A 24,049-nucleotide genomic window follows, 5' to 3' on the forward strand; every position below is an offset into this window, starting at 1 on the left:
AATCAAATTACTTAAGAACTCCTACTTAAAATGACATCCCTCAAGTCATCTAAGTGTAACATGATCCAAATAAACTAAACCATGTATGATCATCACGTGAGATGGAGTAGTCATGAATGGCGAACATCTCTATGTTGATCATATCTACTATATGATTCACGTTCGACCTTTTGGTCTCTAGTGTTCCGAGGCCATATCTGTACGTGCTAGGCTCGTCAAGTTTAACCCGAGTATTCCGCATGTGCAAAACTGTCTTGCACCCATTGTATGTGAACGTAGAGCCTATCACACCCGATCATCACATGGTGTCCCAACATGAAGAACTATCGCAAAGGGCCATACTTAGGGAGAACACTTATACCTTGAAATTTTAGTAAGGGCTCATCTTATAATGCTACCGCCGTACTAAGCAAAATAAGATGTATAAAAGATCAACATCACATGCAATCAAAATATGTGACATGATATGGCCATCATCATCTTGTGCTTTTGATCTCCATCTCCAAAGCATCGTCATGATCTCCATCATCACCGGCTCGACACCTTGAGCTCCATCGTTGCATCGTGGCCGTCTCGCGAACTATCGCTTCTACAACTATCACTAACGCATAGTGATAAAGTAAAGCAATTACATGGCGTTTGGATTTCATACAATAAACAGACAACCATAAGGCTCTTGCCGGTTGCCGATAACTTTTACAAAACATGATCATCTCATACAATAACATGTATCACATCAAGTCTTGACCATATCACATCACAACATGCCCTGCAAAAAACAAGTTAGACGTCCTCTACTTTGTTGTTACAATTTTTACGTGGCTGCTACGGGCATCTTGTAAGAACAGTTCTTACCTACGGCACAAAAACCACAACGGTGATTTATCAAGTTTGCTAATTTAACCTTCAACAAGGATCGGCCACAGTCAAATTCGATTCAACTAAAGTAGGAGAAACAGACACCCACCAGCCACCTTTATGCAAACTAGTTGCATGTCTGTTAGTGGAACCGGTCTCATGAACGTGCTCATGTAAGATTGATCTGTTGGAAATATGCCCTAGAGGCAATAATAAAATAGTTATTATTATATTTCCTTGTTCATGATAATTTTCTATTGTTCATGCTATAATTGTATTAACTAGAAACCATAATACATGTGTGAATACATAGACCACAACATGTCCCTAGTGAGCCTCTAGTTGACTAGCTCGTTGATCAATAGATGGTTATGGTTTCCTGACCATGGACATTGGATGTCATTGATAACGGGATCACATCATTAGGACAATGATGCGATGGACAAGACCCAATCGTAAGCATAGCACAAGATCGTGTAGTTCGTTTGCTAAGAGATTTTCAAATGTCAAGTATCATTTCCTTAGACCATGAGATTGTGCAACTCCCAGATATCGTAGGAATGCTTTGGGTGTACCAAACATCACAATGTAACTGGGTGGCTATAAAGGTGCACTACATGTATCTCCAAAAATGTCTGACGGAGAGGTATCTCTGGGCCCACTCGGTAATGCATCATCATAATGAGCTCAATGTGACTAAGTAGTTAGTCACGGGATCATGCATTATGGAACGAGTAAAGTGACTTGCCGGTAACGAGATTGAACGAGGTATTGGGATACCGACGATCGAATCTCGGGCAAGTAACATACTGATTGACAAAGGGAATTGTATACGAGATTGATTGAATCCCCGACATCGTGGTTCATCCGATGAGATCATCGTGGAACATGTGGGAGTCAACATGGGTATCCAGATCCCCCTGTTGGTTATTGGCCGGAGAACTATCTCGGTCATGTCTACATGATTCCCGACCACGTAGGGTCTACACACTTAAGGTTCGGTGACACTAGAGTTGTTATGGGGAATTGTATGTGGTTACCGAAGGTTGTTCGGAGTCCCGGATGAGATCCCGAACGTCAGAATGGTCCAAAGGTGAAGATTTATATATGGAAAGTCCAGTTTTAGTCACCAGGATGGTTTCGGGGGTTATCGATATTGTACCGGGACCACCGAAAGGTGTCTGGAAGTCCACCGTGTGGGGCCACCTGCCTCGGGGGACTTAATGGGCTGAATATGGGAGGGAACCAGCCCCTAGTGGGCTGGTGCACCCATCCCCAAGGGCCTAAGGCGCCTAGGGTTGGAAACCCTAGGGGAGGGGGGCGCCTCCACCTTGCTTGGGGGGCAAGCCTCCCCTCCTGCCCCCCCCCCCCCTCAAGATGGGATCTAGAGGGGACGGCCCCCTCTCCCCTTCACCCTATAAACAGAGGGGGTGGGAGGGCTGCTTTACCCCTTCCCTGGCATAGCCCCTCCCTCCTCCAACTCTTCCTCCTCCTCCGTAGTGCTTGGCGAAGCCCTGCAGGAATACCACGAGCTCCACCACCACGCCGTCGTGCTGCCAGAGTTCTCCCTCAACTTCTCCTCTCCCCTTGCTGGATCAAGAAGGAGGAGACTTCCCCGGGCTGTACGTGTGTTGAACATGGAGGCGCCGTTGTTCGGCGCTTAGATCGGAATCGACCGCGATCTGAATCACTGAGTGTACGACTCCTCCAACCGCGTTCTTGTAACGCTTCCGCATCGCGATCTTCAAGGGTATGAAGATTCACTCCCCTCTCTCTTGTTGCTAGAATCTCCATAGATTGATCTTGGTGATGCGTAGAAATTTTTGAATTTCTGCTACGTTCCTCAACAGTGGCATCATGAGCTAGGTCTATTGCGTAGATTCTATGCACGAGTGGAACACAAGTTGTTGTGGGCGTCGATTTTGTCAATTTACTTGTCGTTACTAGTCTTATCTTGATTCGGCTGCATCGTGGGATGAAGCAGCCCGGACCGACCTTACATGTACACTTACGTGAGACAGGTTCCACCGACTGACATGCACTAGTTGCATAAGGTGGCTAGTGGGTGTCTGTCTCTCCCACTTTAGTCGGATCGGATTCGATGAAAAGGGTCCTTATGAAGGGTAAATAGCAATTGGCATATCACGTTATGGTTTTGGCGTAGGTAAGAAACGTTATTGCTAGAAACCTATAGCAGCCACGTAAAAACTTGCAACAACAATTAGAGGACGTCTAACTTGTTCTTGCAGCATATGCAATGTGATGTGATATGGCCAAAAGGATGTGATGAATGATATATATATGTGATGTATGAGATTGATCATGTTCTTGTAATAGGAATCATGACTTGCATGTCGATGAGTATGATAACCGGCAGGAGCCATAGGAGTTGTCATAATTTATTGTATGACCTGTGTGTCATTGAATAACGCCATGTAATTACTTTACTTTATTGCTAAACCGTTAGCCATAGTAGTATAAGTAATAGTTGGCGAGACAACTTCATGAAGACACGATGATGGATATCATGGTGTCATGTCAGTGACGATGATGATCATGGCGCCCCGAAGATGGAGATCAAAAGGAGCAAAATGATATTGGCCATATCATGTCACTATTTGATTGCATGTGATGTTTATCATGTTTTTACATCTTATTTTCTTAGAATGACGGTAGCATAAATAAGATGATCCCTCGCTAAAATTTCAAGAAAGTGTTCCCCCTAACTGTGCACCGTTGCGAAGGTTTGTTGTTTCGAAGCACCACATGATGATCGGGTGTGATAGATTCTAGCGTTCGAATACAACCGGTGTAAGCCTGATTTACACAAGCAAAACACTTAGGTTGACTTGACGAGCCTAGCATGTACAGACATGGCCTCGGAACACAAGAGACCGAAAGGTCGAACATGAGTCGTATAGCAGATACGATCAACATGAAGATGTTCACCGATGATGACTAGTCCATCTCACGTGATGATCATACACGGCCTAGTTGACTCGGATCATGTATCACTTAGATGACTAGAGGGATGTCCATCTGAGTGGGAGTTCATTAAATTAGATGAACTTAATTATCATGAACATGGTCAAAAGGTCTTTGCAAATTATGTCGTAACTTGCTCTTTAGTTCTACTATTTTAGATATGTTCCTAGAGAAAATTTAGTTGAAAAAGTTGATAGTAGCAATTATGTGGACTAGGTCCCTAAACTGAGGATTGTCCTCATTGCTATGCATAAGGCTTATGTCCTTAATGCACCGCTCGGTGTGCTGAACCTCGAACGTCGTCTGTGAATGTTGCGAACATCTAACATACACGTTTTGATGACTACGTGATAGTTCAGTAATGTTAAACGGTTTAGAATTGAGGCGCCGAAGACGATTTTGAAACGTCGTGGAACATATGAGATGTTCAAAGGGCTGAAATTGGGATTTCAGGCTCGTGCCTATATCAAGACGTATGAGACCTCTAACGAGTTTCTTAAGCCTGCAAACTAAGGGAGAAAAGCTCAATCGTTGAGCATGTGCTCAGATTGTCTGACTACTACAATCACTTGAATCGAATGGGAGTTGATCTTCCTTAAGAGATAGTGATGGTTCTCCAAAGTCATTGCCACCAAGCTACTAGAGCTTCATGATGAACTATAACATATCAGGGATAGATATGATGATCCTTGAGCTATTCGCGATGTTTGACACCGCGAAAGTAGAAATCAAGAAGGAGCATCAATTGTTGACGGTTAGTGAAACCACTAGTTTCAAGAAGGGAAAGGGCAAGAAGGGATACTTCATGAAACGGTAAATCAGTTGTTGCTCTAGTGAAGAAACCCAAAATTTGAACCCAAACCCGAGACTAAGTGCTTCTGTAATGAGGGGAACGGTCACTGAAGCAGAACTACCCTAGATACTTGGTAGATGAGAAGGCTGGCAAGGTCGACAGAAGTATATTGGATATACATTATATTAATGTGAACTTTACTAGTCCTCCTAGTAGCACCAGGGTAATAGATACCGGTTCAGTTGCTAAGTGTTAGTAACTCAAAATAAAAGGCTACGGAATAAACGGAGACTAGCTAAAGGCGAGGTGACGATATGTGTTGGAAGTATTTCCAAGGTTGATATTATCAAACATAGCATGCTCCCTCTACCATCGGGATTGGTGTTAAACCTAAATAATTGTTATTTGGTGTTTGCGTTGAGCATAGACATGATTGGATTATGTTTATTGCAATATGGTTGTTCATTTAAGGAGAATAATGGTTACTCTGTTTATTTGAATAATACCATCAATGGTCTTGCACCTAAAATGAATGGTTTATTGAATCTCGATCGTAGTGATACACATGTTCATGCCAAAAGATATAAGATAGTAATGATAGTACCACCTACTTGTGGCACTGCCATTTGAGTCATATTGGTATAAAACGCATGAAGAACCTCCATGTTGATGGATCTTTTGGACTCACTCGTTTTTTAAAAAGTTTGAGACATGCGAACCATGTCTATTAGTATGTACGCATGAAGAAACTCCATGCAGATGGATCATTTGGACTCACTTGATTTTGAATCATTTGAGACATGCAAATCATACCACATGGGCAAGATGACTGAAAAGCCTCGTTTTCAGTAAGATGGAATAAGAAAACAACTTGTTGGAAGTAATACATTTTGATGTATGCAGTCCAATGAGTGCTGAGGCACGCAGTGGATATTGTTATGTTCTTACTTCACAGATGATTTGAGTAGATGCTGAGTATATTTACTTGATGAAACACAAGTCTGAATTATTGAAAGGTTCAAGTAATTTCAGAGTGAAGTTGAAGATCGTTGTGACAAGAGGATAAAATGTCTATGATATGATCATAGAGATGAGTATCTGAGTTATGAGTTTGGTATACAATTAAGACATTGTGGAAATTGTTTCACAACTAATACCGCATGGAACACCATAGTGTGATGGTGTGTCCGAACATCATAGCTGCACCCTATTGGATATGGTGCATACCATGATGTCTCTTATCGAATTACCACTATCATTTATGGGTTAGGCATTAGAGACAACCGCATTCACTTCAAATAGGGCACCACGTAATTCCGTTGAGATGACAGCGTATGAACTATGGTTTAGAGAAACCTAAGATGTCATTTCTTAAAAGTTTGGGACTGTGAAGCTTATGTGGAAAAGTTTTAGCCTGATAAGCTCAAACCAGAGCGAATAAATGCATCTTCATAGGACACCCAAAACAGTTGGGTATACCTCCTATTTCAGATCTAGAAGCAAAAGTGATTGTTTCTAGAAACGGGTCCTTTCTCGAGGAAAAGTTTCTCTTGAAAGAATAGAGTGGGAGGATGGTCGAGACTTGATGAGGTTATTGAACCATCACTTCAACCAATGTGTAGCAGGGCACAGGAAGTTGTTCATGTGGCGCCTACACCAGTTGAAGTGGAAGCTGATGATAGTGATCATGAAACTTCGGATCAAGTCACTACCAAACCTCGTAGGTCGACAAGGACACGTACTGCTTTGGAGTGGTGCGGTAATCATGTCTTGGAGGTAATGTTGCTAGACGACAATGAACCTACAAGCTGTGGTGAAGTGATGGTGGGCCTGGATTCTGAAAAATGGCTTGAGGCCATAAAATCCGAGAGAGGATCCATGTATAAAACAAAGTGTAGACTTTGGAAGAACAACTTGATGGTCATAAGGCTGTTGGGTATAGATCGATTTTAAAAGGGAAGACGGACAATGATGGTAAGTGTCACCATTAAGAAAGCTCGACTTGTCGCTAAGATGTTTTCCGACAAGTTCAAGGAGTTGACTACGATGGGACTTTCTCACTCGTAGCGATGCTAAGAGTCTGTTGAAATTATATTAGCAGTTCCTACATTGTTTATGAAATCTTGCAGATAGGATGTCAAAACATTGTTGCCTCACTGATTTTCTTGAGGAAAGGTTGTATGTGATACAACCAGAAGGTTTTGTCAATCCTAAAAGATGCTAACAAGTATGCAAAGCTCCAGCAATCCTTCTAAGGACTGGAGTAAGCATCTCGGAGTTGGAATATACGCTTTGATGAGATGATCAAAGATTTTGGGTTTATACAAAGTTTATGAGAAACTTGTATTTCCAAAGAAGTGAGTGGGAGCACTATAGCATTTCTGATGAGTATATGTTGTTGACATATTGTTGATCGGAAATGATGTAGAATTTCTGGAAAGCATATAGGGTTATTTGAAAAGTGTTTTTCAATGGAAAACCTGGATTAAGCTACTTGAACATTGATCATCAAGATCTATAAGGATAGATCAAAATCGCTTGATAGTACTTTCAAATGAGTACGCACCGTGACAAGATTTTGAAGGAGTTCAAAATAGATCAGCAAAGAAGGAGTTCTTGGCTATGTTATAAGGTGTGAGTATTGAGTAAGACTCAAGACCTGACCACGGTAGAAGAGAGAGAAAGGATGAAGGTAGTCCCCTATGCTTTAGACGTAGGCTCCACAGTATGCTATGTTGTGTACTGCACCTAAAGTGTGCCTTGCCACGAGTCAGTCAAGGGGTACAAGTGTGATCCAGGAATGGATCACAGGACAGCGGTCAAGGTTATCCTTAGTAACTAGTGGACTAAGGAATTTTCTCGATTATGGAGGTGGTAAAAGAGCTCGTCGTGAAGGGTTACGTCGATGCAAACTTTGACACTAATCTGGATGACTCTGAGTAGTAGACCGGATTCGTATAGTAGAGCAGTTATTTGGAATAGTTCCAAATAGCGCGTTGTAGCTGCATCTAGGAGATGACATAGAGATTTCTAAAGCACACACGGATCTGAAAGATTCAGACCCGTTGACTAATAACCTCTCTCACAAGCGAGATATGATCAAACCCAATGGGTGTTGGATTCATTACAATCACATAGTGATGTGAACTAGATTATTGGCTCTAGTGCAAGTGGGAGACTATTGGAAATATGCCCTAGAGGCAATAATAAAATGGTTATTATTATATTTCCTTGTTCATGATAATTGTCTATTGTTCATGCTATAATTGTATTAACTGGAAACCGTAATACATGTGTGAATACATAGACCACAACATGTCCCTAGTGAGCCTCTAGTTGACTAGCTCGTTGATCAATAGATGGTTATGGTTTCCTGACCATGGACATTGGATGTCATTGATAACGGGATCACATCATTAGGAGAATGATTGATGGACAAGACCCAATCCTAAGCATAGCACAAGATCGTGTAGTTCGTTTGCTAAGAGATTTTCTAATGTCAAGTATCATTTCCTTAGACCATGAGATTGTGCAACTCCCGGATACCATAGGAATGCTTTGGGTGTACCAAACGTCACAACGTAACTGGGTGGCTATAAAGGTGCACTACATGTATCTCCAAAAATGTCTGACGGAGAGATATCTCTGGGCCCACTCGGTAATGCATCATCATAATGAGCTCAATGTGACTAAGTAGTTAGGCACGGGATCATGCATTATGGAACGAGTAAAGTGACTTTCTGGTAACGAGATTGAACGAGGTATTGGGATACCGACGATCGAATCTCAGGCAAGTAACATACCGATTGACAAAGGGAATTGTATACGGGATTGATTGAATCCCCGACATCGTGGTTCATCCGATGAGATAATTGTGGAACATGTGGGAGTCAACAAGGGTATCCAGATCCCGTTGTTGGTTATTGGCCAGAGAACTGTCTCGGTCATGTCTACATGATTCCCGAACCCGTAGGGTCTACACACTTAAGGCTCGGTGACGCTAGAGTTGTTATGGGAAATTGTATGTGGTTACGGAAGGTTGTTCGGAGTCCCGGATGAGATCCCAGACGTCACGAGGAGTTCCGAAATGGTCCGGAGGTGAAGATTTATATATGGGAAGTCCAGTTTCAGTCGCCGGAATGGTTTCGGGGGTTATCGGTATTGTACCGGGACCACCGAAAGGTGTCCGGAGGTCCACCGGGTGGGGCCACCTGCCCCGGGGGACTTAATGGGCTGAATATGGGAGGGAACCAGCCCCTCCCCAAGGGCCCAAGGCGCCTAGGGTTGGAAACCCTAGGGGAGGGGGCGCCTCCACCTTGCTTGGGGGGCAAGCCTCCCCTCCTGGCCGCCCCCCCCCCCTCTAGATGGGATCTAGAGGGGCCGGGCCCCTCTCCTCTTCACCCTATAAATAGAGGGGGGTGGGAGGGCTGCATTACCCCTTCCCTGGCGCAGCCCCTCCCTCCTCCAACTCTTCCTCCTCCTCCATAGTGCTTGGCGAAGCCCTGCAGGAATACCACGAGCTCCACCACCACGCTGTCGTGCTGCCAGAGTTGTCCCTCAACTTCTCCTCTCCCCTTGCTGGATCAAGAAGGAGGAGACGTCCCCGGGCTATGCGTGTGTTGAACACAGAGGCACTGTTGTTCGGCACTTAGATCGGAATCGACCGCGGTCTGAATCGCTGAGTGTACGACTCCTCCAACATGTTCTTGTAACGCTTCCGCATCGCGATCTTCAAGGGTATGAAGATTCACTCCCCTCTCTCTTGTTGCTAGAATCTCCATAGATTGATCTTGGTGATGCGTAGAAAATTTTGAATTTCTGCTACGTTCCCCAACATGGTCTAGGCCACTTCATCCAACAATACCGCCGAATCAAAATAAGACATCGGAGGTAAGCAGTATGAAGATCACCGCCCACAACTCTTTGTGTTCTACTCGTGCATATCATCTACGCATAGACCTGGATCAGATGCCACTGTTGGGGAACGTAGCATGCAATTTCAAAAAAAATCATATGCTCACGCAAGATCTATCTAGGAGATGCATAGCAACGAGAGGGTTAGAGTGCATATACGTACCCTCATAGACCGAAAGCAGAAGCATTTAACAATGCGGTTGATGTAGTCGAACTTGTTCTAGCTCCGACCGATCAAGTACCAAACGTACGGCACCTCCGAGTTCTACACACGTTCAGCTCGATGACGTTCCTCGCCCTGTTGATCCAACAAGGTGTCGTGGAAGTAGATGAGTTCCGTCAGCACGGCGGCATGGTGACGGTGATGGTGAAGTGATCCGCACATGGCTTCGCCTAAGCACTGCGACAATATGACCAGGGGTGTAAACTGTGGAGGGGGGCACCGCAAACGGCTAACAATTGTTGTTATATGTTGTTGGCGCCCCCTCCCTACATATATATAGGTTGGAGGGGAGGAGAGGCAGCCAAGGGGGCGCCCCAAGTAGGAGGAATCCTACTTGGGGTCCTCTCCCAATTCGGCCAACCCCCCTCTCCTATTCCTATTCGGAGTAGGAAGGGAAGAAGGGGGAAGGGGAAATCCTATTCCCCTTTTCCTTTCATCCTTCCCCTTTCCTTATCCAATTTGGCCATCCCATAGGGGGGCACACCAGCCCCTATGTGGCTGGTGCATTTACCCTCTTGGCCCATAAGGCCCATATCTTTTGCCGAGGGTGCCCGGAACCCCTTCCGGTGACCCGATAAGTACCCGGTGCTTCCCTAAACACTTCCGATGTTCAAATACCATCGTCCTATATATCAATCTTTACCTCTCAACCATTTCAAGACTCCTTGTCATGTCCATGATCTCATCCGGGACTCCGAACAATATTCGGTCACCAAATCACATAACTCATATAATACAATATCGCCATCGAACGTTAAGCGTGTGGACCCAACGGGTTCGAGAACTATGTAGACATGACCGAGAAACCTCTCTAGTCAATAACCAATAGCGGAACTTGGATGCTCATATTGGCTCCCACATATTCTACGAAGATCTTTATCGATCGAACCGTTATGACAACATACGTTATTCCCTTTGTCATCGGTATGTTACTTGCCCGAGATTCGATCGTTGGTATCTTCACACCTAGTTCAATCTCGTTACTGGCAAGTCTTTACTTGTTCTGTAATACATCTTCCTGCAACTAACTCATCAGTCACTTTGCTTGCAAGGCTTCTTATGATGTGTATTACAGGGAGGGCCCAGAGATGCCTCTTCGACACTCGGAGTGACAAATCCTAATCTCGATTTATGCCAACTCAACAAACACCTTTGGAGATACCTGTAGAGCATCTTTATAATCACCCAGTTATGTTGTGAAGTTTGATAGCACACAAGGCATTCCTCCGGTATCCGGGAGTTGCATAATCTCATAGTCGAAGGAATATGTATTTGACATGAAGAAAGCAATAGCAATAAAATTAAACGATCAATATGCTATGATAACGGATGGGTCTTGTCCATCACATCATTCTCCTAATGATGTGACCGCGTTCATCAAATGACAACACATGTCTATGGTTAGGAAACTTAACCATCTTTGATTAACGAGCTAGTCTAGTAGAGGCTTACTAGGGACACGGTGTTTTGTCTATGTATCCACACATGTATCAAGTTTCCAGTTAATATAATTCTAGCATGTAATAAACATTTATCATGAAATAAGGAAATATAAAATAACAACTTTATTATTGCCTCTAGGGCATATTTCCTTCACTCTGGTCCCAACAGGTCGATGCAACGGCCTCAATGGAGTTGCTGACGAGTTTGGCTGCGGCAGCGGAGCTCCAGTTGAGATGGATGATGTGAGGAAGAAAAATAAGTGGAGACAGCGGGGGTAAAAGTGAAAAAGGGCAGCCCACCATGCCTATTTATAAGGGAAAGGGACGAACGGTAACAGACATTCACGAAGATCAAGGAGACATCATAATCATCACTATAGAAAGGGCGCCTCAATTTTTGGGATGTTGATTAATGCAAAGATCCGTTGTGATGTCATGAAATTTTTTCTGAATTTATGAAGATGACATCATCATATGGCGGGTTATGGGGAACTGATTTGAAGAGTTAAAGAAGACTCGCCAATAAGAGGTGTTGAAGATTGACATGAACAAGTTCAAATCAATATGGGGCCTAATGTTGGGGATATAACCCCATGGTACGTATGATCCGCCCTAGAAGGGCCGGGTTAGGAAGTTGGCAATTTAACAGTAAGGCCTTGGAAATGGCCCAGGAGATCAAGACATGAAGACTGGGGGCGACTTACGTGGTGAGCCGGATGAGGGCCCACGGCCAGAAGACGGTGCGTGACCCGGAGTTGTAAGCCACTCAATGGCGACTTGCTTAGCAAGGCAAGGCAATTTAGAACCTGGGTCGGTCACGAGATATAAACCGACCCGGACTATTGTAAGCCCAGAGCTTCGACCTGTGTATATAATGGCGAGCCTCTGCGGCGGGTAAACCCAGGTGACAATCAATCGATAGCTAGGTCAAGCGAACCCGCTCCCTTGTAATCGATACTCAAGCAATACAACTCAAAGCAGGACGCAGGCTTTTACCTCGATCCAGTGAGGGGACCGCAACCCGGGTACACTCGGTGTCTTTTCGGTCCCGCTCAACCCCTTCCAAGGCTAAACCTACATTGGCAATGGCTCCATGCTTTAAGTACTTTTGCTAGGACATCTGCCGTGTTAAACCCACGACACATCTTCAGTCGCCTCATTCGACTGGCTTGACACAAGTGGTGTCTGCTGTAGGACCTTGAAGTATGTCTAGAGGAGGGTGATTAGACTACTTGACCAATAAAAACTTAACCTTTTCCCAATTTTAGAGTTTGGCAGATTTTAGCTACTTTAGGACAAGTCAAGCAATCATCACACAATTCAAGCAAGCATGCAAAGAGTATATAGGCAGCGGAAATTAAAGCATGCAACTTGCAAGAAAGTAAAGGGAAGGGTTTGGAGGATTCAAACGCAATTGGAGACACGGATGTTTTTGGCGTGGTTCCGATAGGTGGTGCTATCGTACATCCACGTTGATGGAGACTTCAACCCACGAAGGGTAACGGCTGCGCGAGTCCACGGAGGGCTCCACCCACGAAGGGTCCACGAAGAAGCAACCTTGTCTATCCCACCATGGCCGTCGCCCACGAAGGACTTGCCTCACTAGCGGTAGATCTTCACGAAGTAGGCGATCTCCTTGCCCTTACAAACTCCTTGGTTCAACTCCACAATCTTGTCGGAGGCTCCCAAGTGACACCTAGCCAATCTAGGAGACACCACTCTCCAAGAAGTAACAAATGGTGCGTTGATGATGAACTCCTTGCTCTTGTGCTTCAAATGATAGTCTCCCCAACACTCAACTCTCTCTCATAGGTTTTGGATCTGGTGGAAAGAAGATTTGAGTGGAAAGCAACTTGGGGAAGGCTAGAGATCAAGATTCATATGGTAGGAATGGAATATCTTGGCCTCAACACATGAGTAGGTGGTTCTCTCTCAGAAATGGTAAGTTGGAAGTGTAGGTTCGTTCTGATGGCTCTCTCCACGAATGAAGAGGAGGTGGAGGGGTATATATAGCCTCCACACAAAATCTAACCGTTACACACAATTTACCAAACTCGGTGGGACCGAATCGTTAAACTCGGTCGGACCGATTTAGTAAACCTAGTGACCGTTAGTGATTTTCGGTGGGACTGACATGCATCTCGGTGAGACCGATTCGGTTAGGGTTAGGGCATAACGTAATCTCGGTAAGACCGATTACACAAACTCGGTGAGACCGATTTGGTAATAAGCTTTCCAGAGAGTTGGTCAGGTAAACTCGGTGGGACCGATTTGCTCTTTTCGGTGAGACCGAAATGTTACAAAAAGGAAACAGAGAGTTTACATTGCAATCTCGGTGGGACCGATCGCTCACTTCGGTTAGACCGAAACGTTACGAAGGGAAACAGAGAGATTGCAACCCCATCTCGGTGAGACCGAGATCCCTATCGGTAAGACCGATTTGCTTAGGGTTTGTGGCAGTGGCTATGACTTTTGGAATCGGTGGCGCCGGATAGGAAGAATCGGTGTGACCGATTTTGGCTTTGGGTTTAGGTCATTTGTGGATGTGGGAAAGTAGTTGAGGGTTTTGGAGCATATCACTAAGCACATGAAGCAAGAGGCTCATTAAGCAACACCTCATCCCTCCTTGATAGTATTGGCTTTTCCTATAGACTCAATGTGATCTTGGATCACTAAAATGTAAAATGAAGAGTCTTGAGCTTTTGAGCTTGAGCCAATCCTTTGTCCTTAGTATTTTGAGGGATCCACTTTCATCATCCATGCCATGCCATTCATTGAGCTTTCCTGAAATAATAGTCTTGGAATAGCATTAGCTCAATGAGCTATATGTTGTTATGAATTACCAAAACCACCTAGGGATAGTTGCACTTTCAATCTCCCCCTTTTTGGTAATTGATGACAACATATAGATCAAAGCTTCGACAAATGATAATAAGATTGAATAACATCGTCGCTTTGAGAAGTATGTGATAAGCAAGAGCTCCCCCTAAATTTGTGCATAGTTTAGATTTGCTTTGGACTGCAAATGCACAATGAATTAGGCTCATGGGTTACTCTTCCATGTCACATACATCTTGGTGGAGCGCTCAAAATAATAAACAATGAATACATGCACTCATCACCAAGCATAGTGAGTGATCACATAAGATAGATAGGATAATATCAATCAAGCATGCATAAGTGTAGCTTATGATCAAACACATGATCATCAATGTCTCACAAGCATAGTATCTCAACCACAAGCAAACAAAGTTTGAAAAACCACCAAATAAAGCAAGAGAGATCAAAAGCAACACTCTCTCTCTCGAAGCCTATGATCTATACATTTTTCTCCCCCTTTGGCAACAAGTTACCAAAAAGTTCATAGAAAATGCATAGTGCTAGATCGACTCTCAGGCTTGATCTTCTGGTGGTGGTGTAGAGATGGCTCCCTGGACGAAGGCTTCAGTTGAAGTGGATGGTGCTGGAGGAGTTGGTGCTGGAGCTGGTTGCACTGGAACTGTAGGGGTAGTGGCTGGTGCTGAAGTTGTTGCTCTAGTGTCTGTCACTGGCACTGCAACTGACCTCTGGGCTCTGGGCACTCTGGCAAACACATTGGTGGTTGTCTTTCCCTTCCTCTCCTGCATGTCATCTTGCAGCTGCTCCACAACTGACTGAATCTCAGTTACCTTGACATCTAGCTCATAGAAGTTTTGTTCCATGATTCTTTCTAGGCTCTCCTGGTTTTGAGTTAGGGTGGCCAACCCCTTCTCAATCCTCAGAGTTGATGCTATCAAGTAACCAAGCTGCTCCTGTTTGGTTTTCAAGAAATATTCAGATGCCTCCTCTTGAGTTGGCATCTTGGCAGCCTTCTCCTTCTTTGCCTTCTCCTTCTTCTCCTGAGCTTGAACTGATTGTGGATCATCTTCATTCATGACAACCTCATTGTCCTCAAAGTCTGGATAAAGTGGAAATGTTCCTTATCCAACTGATATTTCCCTGTGCCCATCTTTGAGTTTATCAATTCTTGAATCTGAGGTGCATATCCACAGCTCCTCTTCTGATCTGCTGCAGTCCTCTTGATTGTTTCAATGATTAGGCTCATGACTTTGAACTTCTGTGGCACATCAAACACATGCAACATGTTGATGGCATGCCCTCTGATCATGTTATGGTCACCAGACTTGGGCAACAAAGTGTGCCTCAGAATCCAATTTATGGTTGGCAATCCTGACAGCAGAAAGTGAACTGATCCAAACTTGTGAGTCTCTACTGCCTTGTCTGGAATCTCCTTGTACATGTGAGCCATTGAATTGTGACCCAGCTTCTTCTTTGCATAAATGTCCAGGTCATCCTCATTTTCCATAGGGGCATTTATCAGACTTGCCCATTCTTCAACAGTGGACTGGTACCTTGTACCTTCAGACATCCAAACAATTCTACCATCTGGGTAAAAATGTGATGTGGAGTAGAACTGCATGATAAGCTCATCATTCCAGTTGGTAAACTTCTGTCCAACAAAATCTGCAACTCCACAAGCAACAAAGCTGTCTTGCACTCCAGGATAGTGCTGCTTCATTTTCCTTGATGAATTTCCAGTCAACCCACCTCATGTCACAGACTATGGGCTTCTTGTCCAACAGAATTGTTTCATAGAAGTCCTGCTGTTCCTTTGTGTGGAACCTGTAGTCAACAGCAGTTCTTCTTCTTGAAGCATATGGATCTTCCATCCTCCACAGTCTCAGCCCTGAATCCTTCCTGATTCTCATGTCCTCAGCCACAGGATGGGCATCATTGTGGTCTGGTATCTTGGGCTTGAGCTTTCTAAGACCTGTCCTTCTTCATCTCATCTTCAGCAACATTGGGCACTGGGGCCTTGTTCTTCTCAGCAGCTGGAATACTCCTAGTATTCCTCTTTGGAACTTGCTTGGCCTTGGAGGCAGCTTTGGGTGCTTCCTTGGGCTTGGATGTTGCAGCCCCTGATCTGATTGCATCTCCCATAAGCTTAGCTGCCTTAGGTGCTGGTGCAGCATCCTCTTCCTCTTCATCAGAATCCCTTCTCATTGAGGGCTTTCCAAGGACCTTGGCAGTTGTGGTTCTAGCTCTCTTCTTTTTCTTATCCTGATCACCATCATCCTCTGATTCAATTGTGAACTTCATAGTTGCACCAGTGGGGACTTTCTGAGGTTTGGATGATGTATCTTTCCTTGCAGGTGCCTCTTTGGGTTGAGCTTGAGCTGGCACTTGAGTGGACTTTCTAGCCTTTGGCATTGGAGTTCTCTTGGCAGGAACTTTCCTCTTCAGACCTGGCTTTGTGCTCTGTGCAGAGCCATATTCTTTCTTGAGCACTACTTTCTTGGAAGTAGCCTCATCTTCCTCAGCTTTGTAATCTTCATCCTCAGAATCTGAAGTTCTTTTCCTCCTTTGCCTAGTTGCAGCCTTAGGCAAATTGCTAGGAGTACTTCTGCTCCCTTCATCTGTAGTTGAGGGACTAGTGCCCTCACTCAAGTCCATCTGCTCTTCTGACCTGTTCTGGCTGTCACTTTGATCTGACATACTGCAAAAGCTGACTGCTGACCCTGTGAAGAGTTATAGATGAGATAGAAAAGATGAGCATCACAAAATGCAGAGATTTTTGCAAAAGAATGATTCAAAAGTTCAGTTTTAGTTTTCCACAGAAAGCATTTCGGATCAACCGATTTTCAAACTCGGTGATACCGAAGCAGTTTTGGAACCTAAACTGATGATCTCGGTTGGACCGAGTTTCAGTTCGGTGGCACCGAGACTGCTAGGGTTTCACAGAATCCTCAAATCGGTCGCACCGATTAGTAATTCTCGGTCAGACCGAGAGTCACTAGTGCAATGGCATAAGCCAAATCGGTGAGACCGAGTTTTTCAACTCGGTGGGTCCGAGATGGTTTCGGCGGAAACCTAACCCTAAAAATTTGAATCACATCTAATCTATGAACTACTTTGGCTGGATAGAAGAGTTTCAATCGTGGCAAGAATCAATATGAAAACAGTGTGCTAGGAATCAGACGTGGATAGCACAAAGATCAAGTCCATACCCTAACTTGGCGGTGGACTTGCTATGGCGGCAACGGCGGGGACGAAATCCGTTGACGGCGGCGGAGACCAGCGACAGGAGGCTGCTGGCGACGAGGAGACGATCCGGAGACCACGATGGCAGAGCGAGCTGTTGCGCGGGCGAAGGGTTTCGGAGAAATTTCCAAACTTTTGCCCATGGCTATATATAGCCCGACCATGTCGGTGTGACCGTGTGGAACAACTCGGTGGCACCGAGATGCATAACTGTGTTCAGTTACAGCAAATCGGTGAGACCGAAAAGTTCAAATCGGTTGCACCGAGATTGAAAACTCAGATCAACTTGATGATCTCGGTAGGACCGAAATGGAGGAATCGGTCAGACCGAGAATCACAAAGAGGTTTTGGAAGTTTAAGTCTATGACGAATCGGGGACTCCGAGTGCTCCTCACACAGAGTGGTTCGAATCTGACTTGATCAAATTTTGTGATGTAGCATGAATAGAGTTTGAGATGAGAAAAGCATAGATAGCTAAAGAAGGTTCTTAGGCATTCTTGTCCATCCACTTGGCAAAAAGAAAAGAACCAAACAATCAAAACAACAAGTGGATGTCCTTGAATGAGTAAAATATGCACCAACATGCTCACACAATAAGATGGCAAATGAAATATGTGGCAAAGCATGCACAACCAATTCTAGCATCTATCAAGCAATTGGCGATGACTAGGTCATCTATATATGAGTATATTGACTTAGGAGTCAAATGAGAACATTTGATCATAGGTCATACTCATCGTTTAAGCTCAAGTGGGGTTACCACTTTTACATAATGCATTGATGTGTTCACACCATTAGAGTTGCTTTGACTCAATTCTTAGAGTTAAGCTCCCCCTAGATGTGAGATCCCCCCTTAGAGGGATGAACTAACCTTGGGTTTTGTCGATGATGACTTCATGTAGGTGTTGAAGATGTAGATGCTCAATGTTGATGTAGATCATTTGGAGCAATCCTTTGGAGTGAGTTGCACTTTCAACTTACCTACATGGGTTAGTCCCACAAGGAACAAACAAGAATATCCATAGACATAGAGTGATGCACACACAAGATGATGTCCATGAAATCATTAGGTTACCTTGTCCCTTGCCTTACCAACATGAGGGTTTGTGACTCCTTGAACTAGTGCAAGATGTGGAAGTTGATTGCACTTGTTCTTGCCAAAATGATATGAGTGAAGAATGTTGGCGGAGTCACCCTCAAGAACTCTCTAGTTCTTCTTCTTCGGGATCCACATCATCTTGATGGGAATCCTTGGAGTTGTAGTTGTACTTGATGAAGTAGAACTTGACGTAGTCTTGGGGACCCACTTGAACGAGGCTTTAGGTGCTTCTTCAAATGCATCAATCTCTTCTTGAAGCTTGTCCTTGCCTTTGTTCTTGTGGTCTTGTGGTGGAAGATCATCTTGAGCTTGTGTTCCCTTGAAGGAAGTAGGATCATACTTCTCTTGTTGAGGAACAAACTTCGTCTTGGGGTATTGATCTTCTTCCCACTCAACTCCATTGGCATTGAACTTTCGTTCAAAACCAACACCTTGATTCTTCCGGTGCCTTCCTTGCTTGCGTACAATTTCCTCGAATTGCTTACTCCCGGCAAGGCTCTTGTAAACACCTTTCTCTATAATTCCCTTCAATAAGCTATTTTCTTGCTCAAGTGTAACTTGGCTAAGAGAATCATTAGTGGAATCAAGAGAACTACTAGAAGCAACAATATTGGATTTGACATTATTATTGTTACTACTAGAGGAAGTATCTTTCTTGTACTTGTTACTAGACTTGACTTGAGGCATGTAAGTAGATAAGAGTAAACGCTTGGCAATGTAAGAAGAACTTTTCTTGCGGAGATCATCATTGATTGCTTTTAAGAACTCATGCTCTTGCTCAAGATTGAGCTTTTCAAAGCGTAACTTCTCATGAGCCCTTAAAAGTTCTCGATGATCTTCGTAGATAGTTTCATGAGCTAACTTAAGAGAGTTTAGTTCTTTAGTTAGAAGCTCAATCTTCTCCTTATCATTGTCATTCGTTTTATCTTGATTAGCATGATTAATTGACGTTTCATCATAGTATTCATCACTAGAGTTGTCAACAAGTAAATCATCATCCACAAGCAAGTCATCTTCATCACTATTGAAATCAACATACTCGGGATGTGTTACCTTTGGACCTTTGGCCATGAAGCATCTTCCAACACCTTCATTTGGTGAGTCAAATATGTCGTAGGAGTTGGTTGACACAAGTGCTAGACCGGCAACACCTTCATCTTGAGTATATTCGGAGTCGGAGTGATAGCTTCTCTCGGAGTGATTGTCGGAGTCGGAGCCGGATACCCATTCACCAACATGAGCTTGATGTCTTCGTTTTGTGTAGCTCCTTGATGACTTGTCCTTCCTTTCCGAATCCTTGCTTCTCCGTGAGGGTCTTCGTTCATAACGATCATCTCTACTCCTCCTCTCTCTTGGTGGTGATTCTTCTCTTTTGCTCCTTCTTCTTGGAGAATCTTCTCTTCTTTTGTAGGGTGCCGTACACTCATTGGAGTAGTGTCCGGGTCTCCCACAATTGTAGCAATTGCGCTCTCGACTAGAAGATCTCTTGTCATTGTAAGACCTTGACTTGGAGCTTCTTTCTTTGCTTCTACTCTTGTAGAATTTGTTGAAGTTCTTCACCATTAAGCTCAATTCTTCATTGAAGGTTGGTTTCTCACTTGATGATGTGGGGGCTTCACTTGAGGCTTTGTAAGCACCACTTGACTTGTTGTGAAGTTCCTCCTTATCCTTGAGTGACATCTCATGAGCAACAATTCTTCCAATGACTTCCGTTGGCTTGAGATCTTTGTAGTTTGGCATCATTTGAATCAATGTGCACACAGTATCATAATTTCCATCCAATGCTCTTAGGATTTTCTTGATGATGAATTTGTCGGTCATCTCTTCACTCCCTAAGCCGGCAATCTCATTTGTGATAAGAGCAAGCCTAGAGTACATTTCAGCGACACCTTCACCATCCTTCATTTTGAACTTGTCAAGCTGACTTTGGAGCACATCCAACTTGGATTCCTTGACGGACTCGGTACCTTCATGCATATCAATCAAAGTATCCCAAATTTCCTTTGCATTCTCAAGACGGCTGATTTTGTTGAATTCTTTGGGGCACAATCCGTTGAAGATGATATCACATGCTTGAGCGTTGTATTGCAGCATCTTCAATTCTTCCGCATTAGCTTAACGGTTCGGTTCTCTCCCATCGAAAAATTCACCTTGCAAGCCAATACAAATAATTGCCCAAACGGCGGGGTTATGTCCAAGAATATGCATTTTCATCTTATGCTTCCAACTAGCAAAATTAGTACCATCAAAGTAAGGACCTCTACGGTGATAATTTCCCTCGCTAGACGCCATACTCTCCTAGGTTGTGAAACCAAGGCTATGACCACCAAAAGCTATGGAAATCAAGGCAAATGGAGACCAAAGCTCTGATACCACTTGTAGGACCTTGAAGTATGTCTAGAGGGGGGGTGATTAGACTACTTGACCAATAAAAACTTAACCTTTTCCCAATTTTAGAGTTTGGCAGATTTTAGCTACTTTAGGACAAGTCAAGCAATCATCACACAATTCAAGCAAGCATGCAAAGAGTATATAGGCAGCGGAAATTAAAGCATGCAACTTGCAAGAAAGTAAAGGGAAGGGTTTGGAGGATTCAAACGCAATTGGAGACACGGATGTTTTTGGCGTGGTTCCGATAGGTGGTGCTATCGTACATCCACGTTGATGGAGACTTCAACCCACGAAGGGTAACGGCTGCGCGAGTCCACGGAGGGCTCCACCCACGAAGGGTCCACGAAGAAGCAACCTTGTCTATCCCACCATGGCCGTCGCCCACGAAGGACTTGCCTCACTAGCGGTAGATCTTCACGAAGTAGGCGATCTCCTTGCCCTTACAAACTCCTTGGTTCAACTCCACAATCTTGTCGGAGGCTCCCAAGTGACACCTAGCCAATCTAGGAGACACCACTCTCCAAGAAGTAACAAATGGTGCGTTGATGATGAACTCCTTGCTCTTGTGCTTCAAATGATAGTCTCCCCAACACTCAACTCTCTCTCATAGGTTTTGGATCTGGTGGAAAGAAGATTTGAGTGGAAAGCAACTTGGGGAAGGCTAGAGATCAAGATTCATATGGTAGGAATGGAATATCTTGGCCTCAACACATGAGTAGGTGGTTCTCTCTCAGAAATGGTAAGTTGGAAGTGTAGGTTCGTTCTGATGGCTCTCTCCACGAATGAAGAGGAGGTGGAGGGGTATATATAGCCTCCACACAAAATCTAACCGTTACACACAATTTACCAAACTCGGTGGGACCGAATCGTTAAACTCGGTCGGACCGATTTAGTAAACCTAGTGACCGTTAGTGATTTTCGGTGGGACTGACATGCATCTCGGTGAGACCGATTCGGTTAGGGTTAGGGCATAACGTAATCTCGGTAAGACCGATTACACAAACTCGGTGAGACCGATTTGGTAATAAGCTTTCCAGAGAGTTGGTCAGGTAAACTCGGTGGGACCGATTTGCTCTTTTCGGTGAGACCGAAATGTTACAAAAAGGAAACAGAGAGTTTACATTGCAATCTCGGTGGGACCGATCGCTCACTTCGGTTAGACCGAAACGTTACGAAGGGAAACAGAGAGATTGCAACCCCATCTCGGTGAGACCGAGATCCCTATCGGTAAGACCGATTTGCTTAGGGTTTGTGGCAGTGGCTATGACTTTTGGAATCGGTGGCGCCGGATAGGAAGAATCGGTGTGACCGATTTTGGATTTGGGTTTAGGTCATTTGTGGATGTGGGAAAGTAGTTGAGGGTTTTGGAGCATATCACTAAGAACATGAAGCAAGAGGCTCATTAAGCAACACCTCATCCCTTCTTGATAGTATTGGCTTTTCCTATAGACTCAATGTGATCTTGGATCACTAAAATGTAAAATGAAGAGTCTTGAGCTTTTGAGCTTGAGCCAATCCTTTGTCCTTAGAATTTTGAGGGATCCACTTTCATCATCCATGCCATGCCATTCATTGAGCTTTCCTGAAATAATAGTCTTGGAATAGCATTAGCTCAATGAGCTATATGTTGTTATGAATTACCAAAACCACCTAGGGATAGTTGCACTTTCATCTGCGTTGGTCAGTGATGAGGGCCATATGGGTACTAATTCTGACGCCTCACCCACGTCTCAGCCCGGGAGGTCAGTGTCCCTCATTGCTTCGGACTGAGCCGGGCATACGGCAGGCGGCCATAGCCCGGCCGGAGTCGCTCCGGAGGACATGATCGCCTTTTGAGGTATTTTGGATCGTATATATGTTTGGTGACAGGCGTTTTAGCCACCAGATTCAGGACCAGCCGAACGTGGATGACATACAGATGGGGCGCGCCATGAGGGCCTCCAAGCTTCGAGACATCGAAGTTCATTTAGGTATGTCAGTTAATACAAGTTGTTCAATTCTTCACTTTTCTGAGCATGATATCTTCTATTATATACATAAAACAGAAGTCAAACAAGCCATCACATTGATCCACATAGATTAAATTATCTCGGCCGTAAATGATAAATATTAACGGCTAAGATTTTAAACATGTAGCGTTACATATAGATATTTTTACAAAGAGTTTGACATGTCATGTTGTCACGGTGTCGTATAGCACATGTAATTGGTTCAACGCATATTAGCCTTTTTCTATTAAAAAATTCAGGCCGAGACCCAACTAAGGAAGGTCCAATCTATTCCTAAGAAAAAAGGGAAGGTCCAGTCGCACATGGACACGGAACATACCAACAGGTTGATCGAATTCCTGGAAGAATACGCACTTCCAACCTAAGAGGATACGTTCTCAAAAAGAAAAACTGAGAAGGATACGGACTCCACAATCGCTGGCCTATCTCTACCTAGCCACTCCCGATGAAACCCTAACCACTCCTCTTAGCGGCTCCTTGCTGCCGAGAAGACTTCTGATGACGTTGCCGGTTTAAATGGCCGCCGCCTCTGCAGTGTGTTGCGGATAAATGCGATGGCGCCCAATCCAACACAGTTTTGCCATCGCCATCACCAGCTGGCAGTAGCGTGCTGCTTCGCCTAGATGCAGGGGGCTCAGGTAGCAAATCCCACCATAGCCCATCGTGCCACAGGAGAAGAAAATTTGACCACCGGATCCATATACAACCAGGATTTTCCTAGCAGATTAGAAAAAGAGATTGATTTAGATTGCCGGTGGCAGCTTGGCCAAGTCCTCCTCCCTCCTGCTTCCTTGGTCTTTCCACCGCTGCCAACAGATCCTCAAGCAAGATGCCAAGACTGACTACATGTACTGCTGGCTTCACAGAGCCGCGTCGAACACCATAATCTCTTCTCCGTTCGCCAAGCCCTCATGGAAGCAAGAAAACAACTTTTGCTGCCGAAGGAAAAGGAAGCACGTCATTGCTATGGTGGTAGCACATCACTGTGTTGCTGCAAAAAGGTGGCTCTCCTTATGCTTTCATCAATCGTGCAACCAAACCAGTTGATTATAGTCGTATTCTGCACTATAAAGATCAATGCTATCTGCTCTCACAATGGAACATGACAAAGAATCTCTTGCAGTCATCTACGAGGTAAGCATTCTGGCCATGGTTTATTTATTTTTATTGCTATTTTTATGTACAGATAAAATAATGTCATACAAGATTCAAAATTAATTTGCTTACCCGTATGAATCTGGTGTTATTTTGGTT

The sequence above is a fragment of the Triticum aestivum genome, chromosome 7B (assembly GCF_018294505.1).
Source record: "Triticum aestivum cultivar Chinese Spring chromosome 7B, IWGSC CS RefSeq v2.1, whole genome shotgun sequence".
Taxonomy (NCBI): Eukaryota; Viridiplantae; Streptophyta; class Magnoliopsida; order Poales; family Poaceae; genus Triticum; species Triticum aestivum.